At 42.9% G+C, this 13,751-nt stretch overlaps 1 protein-coding gene across 1 annotated transcript in view; it reads left to right on the forward strand.

Moving 5' to 3' along the window:
• Positions 1-13,751, forward strand: part of usp31 (ubiquitin specific peptidase 31) — a 233,316-nt gene that overhangs the window by 196,067 nt on the left and 23,498 nt on the right. The gene's annotated exons all lie outside the window — the stretch shown is intronic.

The raw sequence follows: 13,751 nt of genomic DNA on the forward strand, positions 1-13,751 counted from the left end.
GTGTGTGAGAATTTTGGTGAAGATCTGATCATTTTTGAAGCCTGTGAAACTGTTTATGATGTGTCATGAAAATGCCAGGCTGAATCTTACGTTGAGATCTTTTATTAATAACTCAGATAACACATACGTAACTCATGCTCCTAGCATCTTCACGAATATAACAAACTCCCAGAAGTCCAAGTTTCACGTAATGAGGTCACCAATATTATGCGTATGACAACCGATAAACATTTCATCGCATCACATCTCCTCCCTCAGTAAAGTAAATCATTAACATTAAATCAGTCACCTGTTTATAACTTAAATTCCCAGCAAATTTACTTTAAAAATAAACCTGTAATAAAGCATAACATAAATGGCTGGTTGTTACTTCAATTCTTTGTTACTGTTATTCTTACTTCTTTCATTTTGGTACCATTAAACAAATGAACTCATTAATTAACTCTTTAACTCATGAACTCAAGTAAGTTATCACTACCTGTTAAGAATCTGCAACATAAAAATTCAAATCATTTTGCATTACCGTTACATTTCTCTCTTTTTTTCACAATATTTTCATTTGGCATTCTTGTTCAGGTCTATTTAGGCACATAGTCCTTGAACCAGGCAGGAGGGTTAGTAACTCTCCCAGATCTTTTGGGGGTGGTAGGTGGTAGGCTTTGGGACACAGTGAGACCAGGAGTGACAGGCCCCACGGCAGGAAGGGATGGGGAGCCCGGGTCACAGGAACTGGGCTGGCCCTGGTCACTAGTCTCTGATGCAGTGACCTTTTCTGTTGACCCCGGCACTTCCTGGATGTGTCTCCGGTTCCGACGGTTGAGTGTCCCTTGGTCTGTTTGGACGTAGTAGGACCTGGGCTCAGGTGCCTGCGCGATGACTTTTGCTGGAGTCTTCCAGCCTTTTTCTCCATCCAACTTGATGTTGACGTGTTGACCTGACTGTAGTACAGGTAAGGGACATGCCGAGTGCCGTCTGTTGTAAAAGAAACGGTAGGCACTTTTGGCTTGTTGGTCTTTGCTCTTCACAGCGTCGGTGTCAACAGGACTCGGAGCCAGCTGTGCAGGTAGGACTGGAACTGTTGTCCTGATCTGTCGTCCGATGGCGAGTTGTGCTGGACTCTGACCTGTTGCAGTGATTGGAGTAGCCCTGTAGCTCATAAGGGCTAGGTGAGGGTCTGGCTGCCGCAGTATGCGCTTTGCTGTGGCAACGCTCCGCTCTGCTGCTCCATTGGCTTGTGGATAATGGGGGACTAGACTTAATGTGTGTGAAGTTGTACTGCTCACTGAATGCTTGAAACTCTGCTGAAGTGAACTGGGTACCATTATCTGATATCAGCTCCAGGGGGATGCCCCACCTGACAAACATGCTTTTCAGGCGAGCAATCACTTGCTGACTGGTGGTGGTAGTCAGCTGTGCTATGTCACGTGAGTAATAGTCCACAACAATGAGGTACTGCTTACCATCTTGTTCACAGAGGTCAGCAGCAATTCTTTGCCACGGACCACCGGGTCATCAGTGGCTCACGCCTCTGCGTAGGCTTGTTCTTAAAGCAGAATCCACATGTTCTCACTGTTTCGGTGATGGCGTGGCCAATCCCTGGCCACCACACCGACATGCTGGCCCTTCTGCGACACTTTGTAAGCCCCTGATGGCCTTCGTGTAGCTGGGACAGTACATCTGCTTGCATAGAGCGGGGAATGACAATTCTGTCATCGTACAAGAGAAGTCCTTCTGCTTCTGACAAGTGTGCCCTGGCATCATGGAACCCGTGTAGTGTGTGTGGAATGCGTGCTAACTCACCTGGCCAGCCGGCCCTGGTGTAGCGAATGACAGTCTGTAGATCAGTATCCTGGCCCGTGGCTGACCTAATCGCGTCCAGTCTGTAGCCTGTGATTGGTCTTGTTCCGATCACAGCTTGTACGTAGGCCTTAACCTTGTCCTCCGTGTCAGACGTGTCTCTGTCTGGCAGAGGATTGCGTGACAATGTGTCTGCCACAACAAGTTGCTTCCCTGGGACATGCACTGCGTCAGCGCTGAATTTCATGAGACGCATCAGCAGCCGCTGACATCTTACAGGTGCCTTGTCGAGGTCGTAAGAGTTTATGAGAGGAATGAGCGGTTTGTGGTCTGTCTGTAAACAGAATTTCTCCATTCCCTGCAGATACCTGGTGAACCGCTCACATGCCCATACGCTGGCGAGACACTCTTTCTCGATCTGGGAATACCGTCGCTCGGCTTCCGTCAACGTTCTGGAACAGAAGGCCACTGGTTGTAGTCCGCTCCCCTGCTCCTGTAGCAACGCAGCCCCCAGACCGAAGCTGCTGGCATCAGCACTGACTACGGTAGGTCTGGATGCATCGTAGTACGCCAGCACTGGTGCGGAGGTCAGCATTTGCTTTACCTTCACGAACGCTTCCTCCTGTGCCTCTCCCCAAACCCAAGCAAACCCAAACCTTTTTCAGCAGGCTGTTGATGGGGTGCATGACAGATGAGAGGGCAGGGAGGAATTTCCCTAAGTAGTTGATCATTTCGATGGTCTGGCGTAACTCTGTCATGTTGGTGGGGCTCGGTAGCTCTGTTATTGCTCTGACTTTGCTCACGTCCGGCCTAAGTCACATGGCCAAAGTACTGGATCTCAGATTTTCCGAACTGGCACTTACTCCGGTTGAGCTTCAGTCCAGACGCTCTGATGGTCTCCAGCACCTTTCGAAGATTTTTGTCGTGGTCCTCTCTGTCCTTGCCGAAGATCAGGACATCATTCATGACCACCACGGTGCCTTCATGGTCTCTCAGGAGGGCACTCATCTTCTGCTGGAAAATTTCGGGGGCCGAGGTTATACCAAATGGCAGCCTCCGGGAACAGAAACGACCCACCGGCGTGATTAATGTCGTGAGCCTCCTGCTATTGGTGTCCAGTGGTATTTGCCAAAATCCACTGGAAGCGTCAACAGTGGAGAACACTGTGGCGCCTGAGAGCTTTGGTGCGATGTCTTCAAGCGTGGGCAGGATGAAACGCTCTCGTTTTACTGCTTTGTTTAGTTTTTTCAAGTCCACACATATTCTGGGCTTTTTGTTCTTTTTGATAACTGGCACCATGGGGGCGCACCAGTCTGTGGCTTCATGCACCTTTTCTATGATGCCCAAAGACTGCATGCGCCTCAGCTCCTCTTCCACCTGAGGCAGGATCGGGAACGGAATGTGGCGTGGTGTGGTGAGGCTATATGGAGTGGCATTGGGTTGGAGCTCAATTTTCACAGGCTCACACTTCAAAAGTCCAATATCTCCAAAGACATCCTCAAAACTTTCAATTCCATCCACTCTGCGAATCAGCCCCATTTCAGAAGCTATTCTCATACCCAGCAGGTTGGTGGCGAATGGGCCCCTCATCACATATATCCAGAATTGGTGGTTCACACCACGTTTCTCAGTCTCTGCTAAGAATTTGCCTTTGCAGTCGAGTTTACCACCAGGACTAGTGAAAACGGCATTTGTGTCCTTCAAAACAGGGCTCAGGGGCAGGCTAAGGAATGTCTGTTCTGAAATCACGGTAATATCTGTGCCTGTGTCAATCCTAAATTGCACAGTGGTCCCTTTAATTTGCAGATCTACGAGCCACTTGTCCTCGTCGTTCTCAGTCACGGCTCCTAAGAACCAAGAGCTGCCCTCATCACTGTCACTGTTAGCCGCTGCCACTGCTCGCACTGCTTTTGTTTTGCACATAGCTTCAAAGTGTCCCATTTTACTGCATTTCCGGCACTGTTTGCCATTTGCTGGACATGCTCCAAACTCCTGCATTCTGCCACATCTTTGACATCCATTTCCTTGTTTCAGTTGCCCACTTTTAGCTTTAGCATTACTTTGTTTTCTCTCTGTGTTTTTGAATTGTTTTGGCTTACGTGTAATTGCACTTACTTCACTCTCTGGTGATCGGGTGGTGAGGCTTTGTGCCTTGATGAGCTCTGACTGTCGAGCAATGTTGATGGCTTTGTTGAAGTCAAGTCCGGCTCCAGCTGCAGTTTTTGTGATATCTCCATGTCCACTAATCCAATGACAATACGATCCCGTATCTGTTCGTCTTTCGTCGCCCCGAAGTCGCAATACTCCGCCAGTTCATACAAGTCTCACGACTCACTTGTTTTTTCTGCTTGCTGCCATCTTGCAAGGAGCGAGTTGTCCAAAATCTTTCTTTTTAGTAAACTATGTGTACACGAACAATGTTCTTAATGCTCGAGTTCATATGTAGAGACATTGATGATGCTTCGATCAAAGTTTCAAGTTATGTCGAGCCTTCTTAGTGTTTGAAAAATAATGACAAAATCTATGACTAAAGTTTAGCTGTCGATATAACATCCTACTCCACTGTGACTTCGTTCGTGACACTCCTGTTAATAGGCTAAACTATTATTCACATTTGCTCAAAGATTTCTTAAGTATAAGCCCTTTTCGCTCCCTGCATTGTATTCCAAGTGATCTGCTTCAGGGGCGGGGACGTAGTAATTGAAACACCATGCCTGGGTACGTAATCGCTCTCAGGGACGCCCTCTGTTCGCTGGTTGGTCGGCTGCCCAACTGCCGAAGTAAACGAGTGCGAATCAACCTATTCCAGACGGAGTACTGTAGGGAGAAGAAATCGACCGGAAGTACGTAGGCAGGCCGAGGCCAGGCTAGTAACTTTTGTGAGGCTTGGTCTAAACATTGTCTGTGAGAATTTTGGTGAAGATTTGGTTATTTTTGAAGAGAGTGAAACTTTTTGATAATGTTTGGCTTTTCCATGAAATTGTGGCAAAAGTAAACATTTTTAGACCATAAGACCAGGGCCAAAGATACATCTGAGTTAAGAGATTAATATTATGAAAGAATTTGAATCTAGGTCAATCTGGTAAGGAGAAATAAGCATAATTAACTTTTTTTCCCAACAGCGCCACCTTTGGGTGCAGTACCCCACATTTTGGGTTATGGGTAAATGGGGGTACTGGTAACCATACCTGAAGATTTCAAGAGTTTTGCAGTTACGGTTTAGGCTGCAGTATGACTTTTACAGAATTTTGGCAAAAAATGAACTGTACAGAAACAATAGGGGTCCTGCAGCTACTCTGCTCGGACCCCTAATAATTATGTAGGAAGTTTAGTTTAAAGTTTAAAACCCAGAATTGACCAAAAGTGCACCAAATTCAACACAAATGACTCAATACACTTGGAGGAGGCCTGTGTTTTCCAGATATTAAATATTAGGATTTGGATATCGTTTCAGTATCAAGTATCAAGATATTTATGGCAGGTATTGTATCGAAGTCATAATTTTGGTATCGTGACAACACTATGCCAGAGCCACTCTGTTTTCTAGATATTGAAGATCGGAGGCTCTACCACCAACAAGTGATGCTGTTCAATGGCATATTAGAAGAGCTCATTATCAAGCTCTAGTATGGAGGCAAGCACACATACCAAATCCAGTGTTACTAGAAGTAAAATGTTTTTTACTTGTCGGTTGTTGCTGACGGTAGATGGCAGTTCTGCATTAGGTTTATTCCCGCTATCTAAGTTCATATATTCTAAGTTGAAGGTTATCTGTGCAACTTGTTATTGTGATGAAATGCATTAAACACCACATGAGTGACTCACTATGTTAGCAATAAAAATATGGTTGTAGTTTGATTAGAATTTCCGAGTTTATTACATGTTAACTGTATCATGTTCCCATTAAATACATTAATAAACTATAGTTTCTTTAATGCTCAAACATGTATTTAGTGTATTTAGAGAACACTTTTATTTGGTTTTAGTGATTACTTTTGAAATCAACCCAATTTAGGGAAAAATAAGCAAAGAAAATCGCTAAAATGCTGATTATGTGGCTTAGAACTCAGAATTGGGCTTGGTAAACAAAATATTCAGAATCAGCACCCTCAAATTAGGTAAGAAGGGTGGTTTACCAACTTTTTCTCAAATTTGCTGTCAGAAGTTCTCTTCTGTGAAGCTGCTCTCCGTCTATAACTGTTGGGACTGTTGCAGGAGACGTAATAGGCCTATCAGCCATCAGCTCATCAGGGGGTAATATTGTGGAAACAACTGAAAAAACGTTGGGTAGGCCTAGGCTAAATATATGGTCCATACTGTAGCATAGGCCTACTGGCGCGCATAACTCAAAGCTAGAGTTTAGATTCTCTGCCCGAGCCCGCGGGCCGGGTGGGGTCGATAATTCCAACCACTATCATCGGGCCGGGTTGGGCCAGGTCCTTGATCAAGCATTTGTGTGTGGTTTTTTTTTTAATCATTAGCCTACTTGGGTGGGGGGCTAAAGCTAGGGCATATATATATTTAGCAAAGTAGGCCTAAGTAACAAATGTGTACAAAGTCATACAAGTTAGTCTACAAAGTTACAAAATGTCATTTGAAATGTCATCTCACACATCACACGTGTCATGCGCAGCTTCTCCTCCACTCGCACGCATCACACCAGGTCTGCTGTGCTGTATTGTGTAGCTTAAGTGCAATGTAGAGCTTGAAGATGTAAATAAAAAATAAAAACAGGAAAAATAACGGAATTTGATCAAGTTTGGAGGAAAGTCAGTGGTATGGAACCATTTTAAACAAGTCAGGGCAGTGACAATATGTGTTGGCTTTGTTGCGTGCATTAAGTTCGGCACGATGCTCGCCTGACAGCAAAAAACGGGGACTTACAATGAACAGACACGTGAAGCAGGCTTGCCATGGCAAAAATAATTAATGTCAGCCTTTAATGTCCTTTTGTCACTTCTCCAAGCATACCCCTGTAAGCAAGGCAAGCCCTCAGAGAGAAATGCATTGAGTTTTGCTGCAGGGAAATAGTTTTACGTTGTAAGTGGCTTACAGTGGGCAGTGCTTCGAATTGGCCAGCTTCACTCGCGGTCCGCGCGTGGGATCACGCGGTATCACGCGACTTTAATTTGTATTTTTCCAGTGAGACGCTGCAACAACCCAAACAACCGGTAGATGGCTCAAGTGAGCAGGGTGTCTCGTAAAAAGAACTGGAGCCTGGAAAACCCTACACAGACTTCACTACAGACTTTAGCAGACTGGTTTAGAAATAATGTAATAGCCAGAAATATGCCTGCCCTAATAAAGAAATATTTGGTTAACTGCGAGTGAATCCCGTTTGCAGCCGTAGAGACGCAGGACAAATTAAACATTCTAGTTTTCTCCAAGTGCAACGATGATAGACAGACATCATTTGGACAAAATATAGAGTATTAACCTCCGTTGCTCAGCCAAATGCCTTCCTGTTACGTCCTGTTATCACGGAGTTAGGCCTACAGGCTATAAACAATTTTTGATGGTCACAAGTTTACTTCATTAGGGACTGTTCGTTATTTATTTATGGGGCTACCGGAGGAGTTTGGGGAGCATTAGTCCAAAAAGACGTGACCCTCCCTCGCCAGCAATACATTTTTCTATGACCCTCCAAAGTGATTATGAAAAAAATCACTGTCAACTTTTTCCGGGTTTATCGCCTACTGTATTTTAACGTTTTCACATATTTGGCCATAAGCCGTTTATCATAGGCTATCACGAAACCAAACTACAAAGGCGAACACTTTAACAGGGGGAATTAATTGGGCATGAATCATGCTGAACGCTATTTCACTACCTTAGAATAATAAGGTTCTATCTGCGTTTTGAGTAGGTACAACCGGGACGATTGAAACGGGGACGAATGAAACATTCCGGTTTTCTCCGAGTGCAACGATGATAGACAGTCATCATTTGGACAAAACATGGAGCATATTAACCTCCGTTGCTCAGCCAAATGCCTTCCTGTTACGTCCTGGTATCACGGAGTTACGAGCGATAAACGATTTTTGATGGTCACAAGTTTACTTCATTAGCGGTTTATTTTTTTGGATTATTAAAGAGTGTTTTTCATTTAAAGGTTTGACTTCGTGCTTATTCAGAAGAGCATTTAGTGCTCTCCCCAATCCCAGACGTTCACATTGCATGTTTGTTTGTAATGGATGCAACCGCGAGATAGGCTATGCGTTTGACAATAAGTTGTTAACAGAACCAAGACATATAGCCCAGCAGCAATCTAGGGACTGATCGTTATTTATTGAAGGGGCCACCGGAGGAATTTTGAGTGCTTCAGTTGGAAGTTGCATGACCCTCTCTTGCCTGCTAGAAATTGTTCAATGACCCTCCGACAGAATTGTTAAAAAAAACATGACCCTCCCCTGCCAATTGTCTTCCGCCCGCGCCACAACCACACACTTTGTGATAACATTCTTAAATCAATCTTTCCCGTGAGCTTGCATGCTACCAGTCCTTCCTTTTCAAATGTGTTGCGCCTGTTTGCACAATTTCACAAATAATCATATGTGATTAATAGTATGACAAATAATCCCTGTGCACGGGGAAACAATGCATGCCAACTTTTTCCGTGTTTATCACGTATTTTAACTTTCCCCGCTGTCTTGCCGTTTTAATGTTTTCCCGTAGAATATCCTATATTTTAATACTCTCATAACAGCCCTGCCATCGGGCCTGTCTCTGTGTTGCCCTGTTGCTACCCCTTGCCCTTCCAACGAAACAGATGTCTTCAAATCATCGTTTTCCTTGCTTGAAGGCGAACTTAGAGTGATGTTAACCTATTTAAGTTTAACGGCGCGATTGCCGTGAGAGCACGATTCATTGGCGCTTGCATGTTCGGCCTTATGTCTACGTGCGCACCTGAGGCTACTCAGCTGCAAGAGAAATCATTTCCCCTCTTTGTATGTTCACTGCAAGTTGGCCTACCATTACTTACCAACTCTGCACTGTAGACTGGCTATTTATATTTTTCTGTGAAATAAGCAAATGTATTTGTTCAACTTTATGAAGCAGAATTACGCATAGGGTACTTGGAACATAATACATTTGACAAAGGACAGATGAATGTTGCTAGTGACAAAATATTAACTTTCAGTGTTTTACGATGTCTTTGTCATGGGGAAGTGTTTTTTCCCCATGCATTTATTCTAGGTTACTGTCAGTGACTGCCGTGAGAGAAGCGGGTTCTGTGTTTCGTTCATGTCAGTGACTGACGCGAGAGAAGCGGGGTCTGTGTTGTGTTGTGTTGCGTTAATTTATTTTCATTGGACATACCTTGCCGTGCCGTCCACAGCTCTTCAGTTCTGACAAAGCCAAAATTACTCCTTTTGAAACAATGAGTGCAGGAAGGGGGGGGGGGGGGGGTGTCCCAAGCAGCTTTCAGCCATAAGGCTACTTTGAGAACATTTCAATTCACCCGACACTAATATTCAAAATGTTGAAAACTATTTCGGCATAGCCTATAAAGCAGTTTAATTAAATGGAATGTTAGTTGTAAACAAACGAGCTATTGGTGAGGCTTGGCCTCACAGATGCGCTCGTGCCTTAGATGGCAGGAAAAATCTTCATGATAGGCCTATTAACTAACCACCCGATTCACGTTGGCTGGGGGGAAAAAAAAAATCACACCTTCCCACCTCTGACAGCTTAAAAGAAGTCAAGAGGACTCCTTACTCACAGACACATTGTAGGCATAACTAACATGCAATAACGCCGCCAACAACAACCAAAACTAGGCTAATCATTGTCAACATGTAAATTAAATGTAACATTATTGTGAATCAAATTAAAATGTTCTCTTTTGCAAACGTAGGCATAGTAACAGAATAATTTAATAATGTTACAAGATACTACATCAATCCGTATGTTTCATTGGGCTACTAGGCTATTTGTTTTGCCTTGATTCATTTAGGCTAGGCCTTTTTATTCAGGGGCCATATTCACAAAGAATTGTAAGGCTAAAAGTAGCTCCTAACTGGCGAATTTAGGAGCAACTCCTAAAAATAATGGGCGTGTCACTCCTAACTTTAGGACTCCTAATTTTTTCACAAAAAGTAATTCACGAAGCATTTTAGACCTAAAAGTAGCACCTAAGTCTGGGACAGCTTAAGTCGAGAGGACTCCTAACTCACTAAGACCTATTCATAAACAGCTTTTTTGTGGCATTTTACGTTGCGATGTTTTGAAATAGCCTATGCGCAACAGGAGCTTCCAATTGCGAGGGAACAATTTTGCATTCATAAAAGGGATGCAATAACACCACCAACAACAACACAAACTACTCATTGTTAACATGGAAATGAAATGTAACGTTTCATTGTGAATCAAATTAAAATGTTCTCCTCTTTGCAAACGTAGCCTAGGGATATGGTGACAGATTCATTTAATAAATGTTGCAAAGGTAGGCTACTGCATCAATCCATATGCATGCAAATAGCTATTCGTTTTAACTATTTTTTTTTTTTTTTATGATAGTAGCCTATACAAAAAGCACTTTATACTATCTTAATATTGGAATATGGGGAGGGAAGTGGCGCATCTGCAGTCAGCCAAATATGAATGTAATTCTGCGGCATAAAGCAGATGTAGTTGTTTATCGTACAGAAAAATAAAAATGACATGTCAAGCAGTCAATTGACTACATTGCAGTCAAGAAGTAGGGCAAATTAATTTACGAAACCAAAACGTGGGTCATAGTTGTCTAAGCCTCTATTGCGTAGCCTGTTAAAAACGTCGCCAGATAGTATTAAATCGGCAAAAACATTGTTTTCTGCAGAAGCCTACCCAAGGCTACAGATTCATTCTGAACAGTTATTTCTCTACTGGCTCAATTATCACACCACTGTTTTGATTTGCGTAGTTGCGTTAACCCCAACACTGACAATAATGTAGACAGCAAATTTCGATTTCGATTTTCGTGTAGTCAAGCCTTAAGCCATACCCAAGTAGCCTAAATCGAGGTAATGTTTAATTATGCATGATTTATTTTGTTATTGAATTCGTAGGCTGGGATTACTCTCGGCAACAATTATGTAAGGGACGGCAGGCAGAGCGATGTACAGTGGCAGAGCGACGCACAGTGGCTGAAAGTGGTACTAAAGCTTCTCGCAGCTTCACGCCGCGTAATGCGCGAATGAAGTGGTCATTTGAAAGCGATGCCCACTGTACGTTTCTTCATTCGGATTAATTTGCGATCCATTCCATTCTGAACAAACATAGTTTACATTCTTTCTTCCTCTGTTGCATTATTCATTAAGATAATTCTAAACAGATTTCTGTAGTTCAAACAACTCAGAATTGTAGTTGAGAGTGTCAGTTATAATGGCCCAAGTATTAAAAAAATGTCAGATTTAATCAGGCTTGGGTTCATAATTACAGTTAATGTGTCGGGCCGGGTTGGGCTTGGGCACAACGTACACGGGCTCGGGTAGAGTCGGGCTTGATTTTCTGGGCCCGATCTACTCAAAGCGGCGACAGCTGGCGTTCCTAACCCTGCTCACAAGTGTCACCTGGTGGTTGTTTGGGTCATTGCAGCTTCACTGGGGAAATATAAATAAAAGACGCATAATTCACGTGTGAGGTCACGTAACAATCACACGTGAATCACGCGTGAAGCCGGACAATTCCAAGTGGTACCCACTGTATGAACATGAATTGTTGTTTATAGGCAACATCAATTTAGTTGAGGTATAAAGACTAGGGCTGTCAAGCAATTCATTTTTTTTTTTTTAATAAATCACTGAATTTTATAGTTAATCGCGATTAATCACATATTTTATCACAATTTTTATATGATTAAAATTCTATTATTTTGCATTTATTGAACTTTCCAGAAGCCCATATTATCAATATAAAGCAATTATTAGCAGTGCATCTTGATTGAAATTCAAATGAAAACAAAGCAAGTTACTTTATTAACTTTACTTTAAGACGTAGGTCTATTTGATTATTTCAAATCAAATTTCAAAAGATGTGCAGCAGACCTGAGGCATCACAATGTATTCTTCAGAAATATAGCTGATATAAATTGAAATAAATGCTACAGCAGAAGTGCATGCACAAAATGTATAAGTATATATGCTCTTTTGATCCCGTGAGGGAAATTTGGTCTCTGCATTTATTCCAATTCGTGAATTAGTGAAACACACTGCGCACAGTGAACACACAGTGAGGTGAAGCACACACTAATCCTGGCGCAGTGAGCTGCCTGCAACAACATCGGCGCTCGGGGAGCAGTGAGGGGTTAAGTGCCTTGCTCCTTGCTTCACCCGGCAGCCAGAACGAGGCTACAGGGTACACTTGCCATTACACCTGTCACGCCGCTGGGTGAATAAGGCAAATAGCCTATATTCATTATATTTGAGTTCAGTTGAAATAAAATAACTTTTCATATTGAGAAATATGCACAAGTGTGCAAAATAGCCTAGGCCTAGCACTAGGTCTACAGCACATTTCAATGAAGTGCATAACAAACAGAAATAGCCTAGTAGTCCATATCTCCATGTTCAATTCACGTGTAACAGTGTGAGTGTAGGCTAAACAATGTTTGGCTTGTAGCCTAGATTAAAGCTTAAACTTGAAGCTTCTGTGATACACTGCTATTTTATACAGTCTATGGTGCTTGCCACACACATCAGCGCCAAAGTTTTTAACTGGCAAACACTGGATGAACAAGCAATTTAAAGCACCATTCAGCCGACCGGGAGTTCAGAACTGCGTTGGTGTTTATTATCTCTATTATCAGAAGCCTACTAGGAAGCAAAGTTCTTAGTAGAATCTTTGCTAGGAAGTGTCTGTGGCAGTTTGAGGACAAGAAACGGTGCATCAAAGTTTCAAAATAGTAGCAGTCAAAGAGGATTGTTGATAACAGAACAAGCGACGGTGTAAAATAAAAAATCTTTGGCGGCACACGATTAATGTGTTAGCCTACTACTCTTTGGCCGGCTCACAAGCCCAAACAAGTGTGTGCGGCATGACTGTTGTTTTGTTTCCGGTCTAGCTAGATCCGGAGTGGTGTTGTAGTTTTTCTAACGTTACTAGTTGTTGCAACAGCATGTAAAAAAACTACAAAATTTCCTAGGCCAAAAAGAACGTTAATCTCGTGATAAAAAATGTACACCGTTACAATGGGTTTGGCCGTTAATAACCCATTTAACTGACAGCACTAATAAAGACCCCTGTATATCTTCATTAAGTACTTAAACTTTTGAACTAGCTGATAGCCCAATTAGCTCGTTTTGCCACTACCGCCACTGCAGTCAAATGGTTAGCGGTTATGCCGTCCATGCCCCCGAGGCAACATTTCGCTGTTTCAAGGACGAGAACAAGAGTGTCCAAAGGGGTGAAAACCACTTTAAATCGGGTCACATTATTGAGTGTAGTGTGTCCGAGAGTCAGCTTGTAGGTTTTGTAAACCAGCATGAGAGACCTAGATGCTACAAAGTTGTTGTGAGTTTTGCAGGGAGGTTGGTAATGCTAGTTAACATTAGGCTACTGTAGCCTTCATACTGTATGAGTCATATCAATTATACTTCTTCATGCATTTAATGAACATTTTGTCTAATAATTCACGGCAAGTTAATAAGCTGAATATGATGGTGGTCCAAGAGCAGACCATGCACCGGTCCATGCATCAGACCGACAGACTGAGCGGTGATGGCAGTCGTTCGAAGCACTGCACCATGTTGCTAACGTTAATGTTAACCGCTTTCGCACACACATGATATAAAATACACAATGATAAATATAAAATTCAATACACAATACCTATACAAAACACTATCATTTATACGATTACCACTGAAAGAACTGCTATTAACAGCACATTCACTATATAAAAATCACTGTTTGGAGGAAAAGGTGCACGTGGCTGTTGTCAGATTAGAAGTTGTTCAAATGGCTTTTCGCAT

This window comes from Alosa sapidissima, chromosome 3 (assembly GCF_018492685.1).
Source record: "Alosa sapidissima isolate fAloSap1 chromosome 3, fAloSap1.pri, whole genome shotgun sequence".
NCBI classification, from domain to species: domain Eukaryota; kingdom Metazoa; phylum Chordata; class Actinopteri; order Clupeiformes; family Clupeidae; genus Alosa; species Alosa sapidissima.